The following is a 9,653-nucleotide window of genomic DNA, read 5'->3' as shown; positions in this document are numbered from 1 at the left end:
TATTGACGATGAAACACAGAAATTGCATCGAAATTTAATACAAAAGGCACAATGCCGACTTAAGTAAAAGAGGACTGACACTCGCACTTTCTATGACATCAACCTCTCCTGTGAGTCCAGTTTTAGATTCCGATGCTTCACTTCAAGTTTACTGTATCTCTTGGGCCTTCTTATTGACGATGAAACACAGAAATTGCATCGGAGTTTAATACAAAATCACAATGCCGACTTAAGCAAAAGAGGACTGACACTCTCACTTTCTACTATTTGAACCTCTCGTCTTAGTCCAGTTTTAGATTCCGATGCTTCACTTCAGGTTTACTGTATACCTTGCACCTTCTTATTGACGAACAAACACAGAAATTGCATCCGAATTTAATACAAAAGGCACAATGCCGACTTAGGTACAAGAGGACTGACACTCTCAATTTCTACGATTTGAACCTCTCCTGTGGGTCCACTTTTAGATTCCGATGCTTCACGTCAAGATTACAGTATACCTTGCACCTTCTTAATGACGATGAAACACAGAAATTGCATCCGAATTTAATACAAAATGCACAATGCCGACTTAAGTACAAGAGGACTGACACTCTCACTTTCTACGTTTTGAACCTGTCTTGTAAGTCCAGTTTTAGATTCCGATGCATCACTTCAGGTTTACCGTATACCTTGCACTATCTTATTGACGATGAAACACAGAAATTCCATCCGAATTTAATACAAAAGGCATAATGCCGACTTAAGTAAAAGAGGACTGACACTCTCTCTTACTATGATTTGAACCTCTCCTGTGAGTCCAGTTTTAGATTCCCATGCTTCACTTCAGGTTTACTGTATACCTTGCATCTTCTTATTGGCGATGAAACACAGAAATTGCATCGGAATTTAATACAAAAGGCACAATGCCGACTTAAGGAAAAGAGGACTGACACTCGCACTTTCTATGACTTGAACCTCTCCTGTGAGTCCAGTTTTAGATTCCGATGCTTCACTTCAGGTTTACTGTATCCCTGGGACCTTCTTATTGACGATGAAACACAGAGTTTACATCCGAATTTAACACAAAAGGCACAATGCCGACTTAAGTATTAGAGGACTGACACTCTAACTTTCTGTGATTTGAACCTCTCCTGTGAGTCCAGTTTCAGATTCCGATGCTTCACTTCAGGTTTACTGTATCCCTTGGACCTTCTTATTGACGATGAAACACAGAAATTTCATCCGAATTTAATACATAAGGCACAATGCCGACTTAAGTAAAAGAGGACTGACACTCTCACTTTCTGTCATTCGAACCTCTCCTGTGAGTCCAGTTTCAGATTCCGATGTGTCACTTCAGGTTTACTGTATACCTTGCACCTTCGTATTGACGATGAACCACAGAAATTGCATCGTATTTAAATTCAAAAGGCACAATGCCGACTTAAGTATAAGAGGACTGACACTCTCACTTTCTATGCTTTGAACCTCTCCTGTGAGTCCAGTTTTAGATTCCGATGCTTCACTTCAGGTTTACTGTATCCGTTGGACCTTCTTATTGACCATGGAACTCAGAAATTGCATCCGAATTTATTACAAAAGGCACAATGCCGACTTAAGTACAAGAGGAATGACACTCTCACTTTCTATGATTTGAACCACTCCTGTGAGTCCAGTTTTAGATTCCGATGCTTCACTTCAGGTTTACTGTATCCCTTGGGCCTTCTTATTGACGATGAAACACAGAAATTGCATCGGAATTTAATACAAAAAAACAATGCCGAATTAAGCAAAAGAGGACTGACACTCTCACTTTCTACTATTGGAACCTCTCCTCTTAGTCCAGTTTTAGATTCCGATGCTTCAATTCAGGTTTACTGTATCCCTTGCGCCTTCTTATTGGCGATGAAACACAGAAATTGCACCCGAATTTAATACAAAAGGCACAATGCCAACCTAAGTACAAGAGGACTGACACTCTCACTTTCTATGATTTGAAACTCTCCTGTGAGTCCTTTTTTAGATTACGATGCTTCACTTCAGGTTTATTGTATACCTTGCACTTTGTTATAGACGATGAAACACAGTAATTGCATCCGAATTTAATACAAAAGGCACAATGCTGACTTAGATACAAGAGGACTGACACTCTCACTTTCTACGATTTGAACCTCTCCTGTGAGTCCACTTTTACATTCCGATGCTTCACGTCAAGATTACTGTATACCTTGCACCTTCTTAATGACGATGAAACACAGAAATTGCATCCGAATTCAATACAAAAGGCACAATACCGACTTAAGTACAAGAGGACTGACACTCTCACATTGTATGATTTGAACCTCTCCTGTGATTCCAATTTAGATTCCGATGCTTCACTTCAGGTTTACTGTATACCTTGCACCTTCTTATTGACGATGAAACACAGAAATTGCATCCGAACTTAATACAAAATGCACAATGCCGACTTAAGTACAAGAGGACTGACAATCTCACTTTCTACGTTTTGAACCTCTCTTGTAAGTCCAGTTTTAGATTCCGATGCATCACTTCAGGTTTACCGTATACCTTGCACCATCTTATTGACGATGAAACACAGAAATTCCATCCGAATTTAATACAAAAGGCATAATGCCGACTTAAGTAAAAGAGGACTGACAGTCTTTCTTACTATGATTTGAACCTCTCCTGTGAGTCCAGTTTTAGATTCCGATGCTTCACTTCAGGTTTACTGTATACCTAGCACCTTCTTATTGACGATGAAACACAGAAATTGCATCGGAATTTAATACAAAAGGCACAATGCTGACTTAAGTAAAAGAGGACTGACACTCGCACTTTCTATGACTTGAACCTCTCCTGTGAGTCCAGTTTTAGATTCCGATGCTGCACTTCAGGTTTACTGTGTCCCTTGGACCTTCATATTGACGATGAAACACAGAAATTTCATCCCAATTTAATACATAAGGCACAATGCCGACTTAAGTAAAAGAGGACTGACACTCTCACTTTCTGTCATTTGAACCTCTCCTGTGAGTCCAGTTTCAGATTCCGATGTGTCACTTCAGGTTTACTGTATACCTTGCACCTTCTTATTGACGATGAACCACAGAAATTGCATCGTATTTAAATTTAAAAGGCACAATGCCGACCTAAGTACAAGAGGACTGACACTCTAACTTTCTAAGATTTGAACCTCTCCTGTGAGTCCACTATTAAATTCCGATGCTTCACTTCAGGTTTACTGTATAACTTGCACCTTCTTATTGACGATGAAACACAGAAATTGCATCCGAATTTAATACAAAAGGCACAATGCCGACTTAAGTAAAAGAGGACTGACACTCTCTCTTTCTATGATTTGCACCTCTCCTGTGAGTCCAGTTTTAGATTCCGATGCTTCACTTCAGGCTTACTATATCCCTTGGACCATCTTATTGACGGCGAAACACAGAAATTGCATCCGAATTCAATACAAAAGGCATAATGCCGACTTAAGTAAAAGAGGACTGACACTCTCTCTTACTATGATTTGAACCTCTCCTGTGAGTCCAGTTTTAGATTCCGATGCTTCACTTCATGTTTATTGTATACCCTGCACCTTCTTATTGACGATGAAACACAGAAATTGCATCGGAGTTTAATACAAAATGCACAATGCCGACTTCAGTAAAAGAGGACTGACACTCGCACTTTCTATGACATGAAGCTCTCCTGTGAGTCCAGTTTTAGATTCCGATGCTTCACTTCAAGTTTACTGTATCCCTTGGGCCTTCTTATTGACGATGAAACACAGAAATTGCATCGGAGTTTAATACAAAATCACAATGCCGACTTAAGCAAAAGAGGACTGACACTCTCACTTTCTACTATTTGAACCTCTCCTCCTAGTCCAGTTTTAGATTCCGATGCTTCACTTCAGGTTTACTGTATACCTTGCACCTTCTTATTGACGAACAAACACAGAAATTGCATCCGAATTTAATACAAAAGGCACAATGCCGACCTAAGTACAAGAGGACTGACACTCTCACTTTCTATGATTTGAAACTCTCCTGTGAGTCCAGTTTTAGATTACGACGCTTCACTTCAGGTATATTGTATACCTTGCACTTTCTTATAGACGATAAAACACAGTACTTGCATCCGAATTGAATACAAAAGGCACAATGCCGACTTAGGTACAAGAGGACTGACACTCTCACTTTCTACGATTTGAACCTCTCCTGTGAGTCCACTTTCAGATTCCGATGCTTCACGTCAAGATTACTGTATACCTTGCACCTTCTTAAAGACGATGAAACACAGAAATTGCATCCGAATTTAATACAAAAGGCACAATGCCGACTTAAGTACAAGAGGACTGACACTCTCACATTGTATGATTTGAACCTCTCCAGTGATTCAAATTTAGATTCCGATGCTTCACTTCAGGTTTACTGTATACCTTGCACCTTCTTATTGACGATGAAACACAGAAATTCCATCCGAATTTAATACAAAAGGCATAATGCCGACTTAAGTAAAAGAGGACTGACACTCTCTCTTACTATGATTTGAACCTCTCCTGTGAGTCCAGTTTTAGATTCCGATGCTTCACTTCAGGTTTACTGTATACCTTGCACCTTCTTATTGGCGATGAAACACAGAAATTGCATCGGAATTTAATACAAAAGGCACAATGCCGACTTAAGTAAAAGAGGACTGACACTCGCACTTTCTATGACTTGAACCTCTCCTGTGAGTCCAGTTTTAGAGTCCGATGCTTCACTTCAGGTTTACTGTATCCCTGGGACCTTCTTATTGACGATGAAACACAGAGTTTACATCCGAATTTAACACAAAAGGCACAATGCCGACTTAAGTATTAGAGGACTGACACTCTAACTTTCTGTGATGTGAACCTCTCCTGCGAGTCCAGTTTCAGATTCCGATGCTTCACTTCAGGTTTACTGTATCCCTTGGACCTTCTTATTGACGATGAAACACAGAAATTTCATCCGAATTAAATACATAAGGCACAATGCCGACTTAAGTAAAAGAGGACTGACACTCTCACTTTCTGTCATTCGAACCTCTCCTGTGAGTCCAGTTCCAGATTCCGATGTGTCACTTCAGGTTTACTGTATACCTTGCACCTTCTTATTGACGATGAACCACAGAAATTGCATCGTATTTAAATTCAAAAGGCACAATGCCGACTTAAGTACCAGAGGACTGACACTCTAACTTTCTTAGATTTGAACCTCTCCTGTGAGTCCACTTTTAGATTCCGATGCTTCACTTCAGGTTTACTGTTACCTTGCACTGTCTTATTGACGATGAAACACAGAAATTGCATCCGAATTTAATACAAAAGGCACAATGCCGACTTAAGTACAAGAGGACTGACACTCTCACTTTCTATGTTTTGAACCTCTCCTGTGAGTCCAGTTTTAGATTCCGATGCGTCACTTCAGGTTTGTTGTAACCGTTGGACCTTCTTATTGACCATGGAACTCAGAAATTGCATCCGAATTTATTACAAAAGGTACAATGCCGACTTAAGTACAAGAGGAATGACACTCTCACTCTCTATGATTTGAACCACTCCTGTGAGTCCAGTTTTAGATTCCGATGCTTCACCTCAGGTTTACTGTATCCCTTGGGCCTTCTTATTGACGATGAAACACAGAAAATGCATCGGAATTTAATACAAAATCACAATGCCGACTTAAGCAAAAGAGGACTGACACTCTCACTTTCCACTATTGGAACCTCTCCTCTTAGTCCAGTTTTAGATTCCGATGCTTCACTTCAGGTTTACTGTATACCTTGCACCTTCTTATTGACGATGAAACAGAAATTGCATCCGAATTTAATACAAAAGGCGCAATGCCGACCTAAGTACATGAGGACAGACACTTTCAATTTCCATGATTTGAAACTCTCCTGTGAGTCCAGTTTTAGAATACGATGCTTCACTTCAGGTATATTGTATACCTTGCACTTTCTTATAGACGATGATACACAGTAATTGCATCCGAATTCAATACAAATGGCACAATGCCGACTTAGGTACAAGAGGACTGACACTCTCACTTTCTACGATTTGAACCTCTCCTGTGAGTCCACTTTTAGATTCCGATGCTTCACGTCAAGATTACTGTATACCTTGCAGCTTCTTAATGACGATGAAACACAGAAATTGCATCCGAATTTAATACAAAAGGCACAATGCCGACTTAAGTACAAGAGGATGGACACTCTCACATTGTATGATTTGAACCTCTCCTGTGATTCCAATTTAGATTCCGATGCTTCACTTCAGGTTTACTGTATACCTTGCACCTTCTTATTGACGATGAAACACAGAAATAGCATCCGAATTTAATACAAAATGCACAATGCCGACTTAAGTACAAGAGGACTGACACTCTCACTTTCTACGTTTTGAACCTCTCTTGTAAGTCCAGTTTTAGATTCCGATGCGTCACTTCAGGTTTACCGTATACCTTGCACCATCTTATTGACGATGAAACACAGAAATTCCATCCGAATTTAATACAAAAGGCATAATGCCGACTTAAGTAAAAGAGGACTGACACTCTCCCTCACTATGACTTGAACCTCTCCTGTGAGTCCAGTTTAAGGTTCCGATGCTTCACTTCAGGTTTACTGTATACCTTGCACCTTCTTATTGACGATGAAACACAGAAATTGCATCGGAATATAATACAAAAGGCACAATGCCGACTTAAGTAAAAGAGGACTGACACTCGCACTTTCTATGACTTGAACCTCTCCTGTGAGTCCAGTTTTAGATTCCGATGCTTCACTTCAGGTTTACTGTATTCCTTGGACGTTCTTATGGACGATGAAACATAGAGTTTACATCCGAATTTAACACAAAAGACACAATGCCGACTTAAGTATTAGAGGACTGACACTCTAACTTTCTATGATTTGAACCTCTCCTGTGAGTCCAGTTTCAGATTCCGATGCTTCACTTCAGGTTTACTGTATCCCTTGGACCTTCTTATTGACGATGAAACACAGAAATTTCATCCGAATTAAATACATAAGGCACAATGCCGACTTAAGTAAAAGAGGACTGACACTCTCACTTTCTGACATTTGAACCTCTCCTGTGAGTCCAGTTTCAGATTCCGATGTGTCACTTCTGGTTTACTGTATACGTTGCACCTTCTTATTGACGATGAACCACAGAAATTGCATCGTATTTAAATTCAAAAGGCACAATGCCGACTTAAGTACAAGATGACTGAAACTCTAACTTTCTAAGATTTGAACCTCTCCTGTGAGTCCACTATTAGATTCCGATGCTTCACTTCAGGTTTACTGTATACCTTGCACGTTCTTATTGACGATGAAACACAGAAATTGCATCCGAATTTAATACAAAAGGCATAATGCCGACTTAAGTAAAAGAGAACTGAGACTCTCCCTTACTATGATTTGAACCTCTCCTGTGAGTCCAGTTTTAGATTCCGATGCTTCACTTCAGGTTTATTGTATACCTTGCACCTTCTTATTGACGATGAAACACAGAAATTGCATCGGAATTTAATACAAAAGGCACAATGCCGACTTAAGTAAAAGAGGACTGACACTCGCACTTTCTATGACTTGAACCTCTCCTGTGAGTCCAGTTTTAGATTCCGATGCTGCACTTCAGGTTTACTGTGTCCCTTGGACCTTCTTATTAACGATGAAACACAGAGTTTACATCAGAATTTAACACAAAAGGCACAATGCCGACTTAAGTATTAGAGGACTGACACTGTAGCTTTCTATGATTTGAACCTCACCTGTGAGTCCAGTTTCAGATTCCGATGCTTCACTTCAGGTTTACTGTACCCCTTGGACCTTCATATTGACGATGAAACACAGAAATTTTATCCGAATTTAATACATAAGGCACAATGCCGACTTAAGTAAAAGAGGACTGACACTCTCACTTTCTGTCATTTGAACCTCTCCTGTGAGTCCAGTTTCAGATTCCGATGTGTCACTTCAGGTTTACTGTATACCTTGCACCTTCTTTATTGACGATGAACCACAGAAATTGCATCGTATTTAAATTTAAAAGGCACAATGTCGACCTAAGTACAAGAGGACTGACACTCTAACTTTCTAAGATTTTAACCTCTCCTGTGAGTCCACTATTAAATTCCGATGCTTCACTTCAGGTTTACTGTATACCTTGCACCTTCTTATTGACGATGAAACACAGAAATTGCATCCGAATTTAATACAAGAGGCACAATGCCGACTTAAGTAAAAGAGGACTGACACTCTCTCTTTCTATGATTTGCACCTCTCCTGTGAGTCCAGTTTTAGATTCCGATGCTTCACTTCAGGTTTACTATATCCCTTGGACCATCTTATTGACGATGAAACACAGAAATTGCATCCGAATTCAATACAAAAGGCATAATGCCGACTTAAGTAAAAGAGGACTGTCACTCTCTCTTACTATGATTTGAACCTCTCCTGTGAGTCCAATTTTAGATTCCGATGCTTCACTTCATGTTTATTGTATACCCTGCACCTTCTTATTGACGATGAAACACAGAAATTGCATCGGAATTTAATACAAAAGGCACAATGCCGACTTAAGTAAAAGAGGACTGACACTCGCACTTTCTATGACATGAACCTCTCCTGTGAGTCCAGTTTTAGATTCCGATGCTTCACTTCAAGTTTACTGTATACCTTGCACCTTCTTAATGACGATGAAACACAGAAATTGCATCCGAATTTAATACAAAAGGCACAATGCCGACTTAAGTACAAGGGGACTGACACTCTCACATTGTATGACTTGATCCTCTCCTGTGATTCCAATTTAGATTCCGATGCTTCACTTCAGGTTTACTGTATACCTTGCACCTTCTTATTGACGATGAAACACAGAAATTGCATCCGAATTTAATACAAAATGCACAATGCCGACTTAAGTACAAGAGGACTGACACTCTCACTTTCTACGTTTTGAACCTCTCTTGTAAGTCCAGTTTTAGATTCCGATGCATCACTTCAGGTTTACCGTATACCTTGCACCATCTTATTGACGATGAAACACAGAAATTCCATCCGAATTTAATACAAAAGGCATAATGCTGACTTAAGTAAAAGAGGACTGACACTCTCTCTTACTATGATTTGAACCTCTCCTGTGAGTCCAGTTTTAGATTCCGATGCTTCACTTCAGGTTTACTGTATACCTTGCACCTTCTTATTGACGATGAAACACAGAAATTGCATCGGAATTTAATACAAAAGGCACAATGCCAACTTAAGTAAAAGAGGACTGACACTCGCACTTTCTATGACTTGAACCTCTCCTGTGAGTCCAGTTTTAGATTCCGATGCCTCACTTCAGGTTTACTGTATACCTTGCACCTTCTTATTGACGATGAAACACAGAGTTTACATCCGAATTTAACACAAAAGGCACGATGCCGACTTAAGTATTAGAGGACTGACACTCTAACTTTATATGATTTGAACCTCACCTGTGAGTCCAGTTTCAGATTCCGATGCTTCACTTCAGGTTTACTGTATCCCTTGGACCTTCTTATTGACGATGAAACACAGAAATTTCATCCGGATTTAATAGATAAGGCACAATGCCGACTTAAGTAAAAGAGGACTGACACTCTCAC

The sequence above is a fragment of the Schistocerca piceifrons genome, unplaced genomic scaffold, assembly GCF_021461385.2.
Source record: "Schistocerca piceifrons isolate TAMUIC-IGC-003096 unplaced genomic scaffold, iqSchPice1.1 HiC_scaffold_1801, whole genome shotgun sequence".
NCBI classification, from domain to species: Eukaryota; Metazoa; Arthropoda; class Insecta; order Orthoptera; family Acrididae; genus Schistocerca; species Schistocerca piceifrons.
Note: the sequence above shows the minus strand (reverse complement) of the source record.